The following is a 781-nucleotide window of genomic DNA, read 5'->3' as shown; positions in this document are numbered from 1 at the left end:
CTGTGAGGGTGCCTTCTCCAGCATTTTGTGCGGCATCCAATCTCTTGCTAAGCTGGATCCGACCACTTTCTCAGTGAAGCTCCAGAATAACACGGATGGGTGGGGGTTGGTCTATTCTGGTGACAGGATGAGGCGGAATGGACTGAAGTTGCGCCAGGGGAGGTTTAGGTTGGATGTTAGGAAGAACTTCTTTACTGAGAGGGTTGTGAGGCATTGGGATGGGCTGCCCAGAGAAGTGGTTCAGTCACCATCCCTGGAGGTCTTTAAAAGACGTTTAGATGTAGAGCTTAGGGATATGGTTTAGTGGAGGACTGTTAGTGTTAGGTCAGAGGTTGGACTCAGTGATCTTGGAGGTCTCTTCCAACCTGGACGATTCTGTGATAGAATTCAGAGCGCAGAGCTGGCACGCCGCAGTGCCCTGTAACACCGCTTAATGTCCTGCCAGCCCTCACGCGGCACCTCAGCGCCTTGAAAATCCTGACTGAAACAACGCAACCAACAAAAACAATCCCAATTCCCGAGGTGCGGCGTTAGTTCGGCTGCCGACAAAACCGCTGTTGGGACCGGCGGCTTTCGGAGCGGCAAAGCTTGGGGCTCGCTGGCCCCACCGCCACCTTCCCCGGGCCGCTTCAGGAGCCGGGGCTCCCGCCCCTTCTCGTCGCCTCAGCGCGGCCGCGGGCGGCCCCTCGCCAACCGCCGCCCGGCCGCGGGCTGAGGGGAGAGGGGAGGGGCCCGGGCCGGGCGGAGGGGGCGGCGGAGCCCCCCGCGGGGCGCAGCTCCC

This window comes from Anas acuta, chromosome 3 (assembly GCF_963932015.1).
Source record: "Anas acuta chromosome 3, bAnaAcu1.1, whole genome shotgun sequence".
In the NCBI taxonomy this organism is placed as follows: Eukaryota; Metazoa; Chordata; class Aves; order Anseriformes; family Anatidae; genus Anas; species Anas acuta.
Note: the sequence above shows the minus strand (reverse complement) of the source record.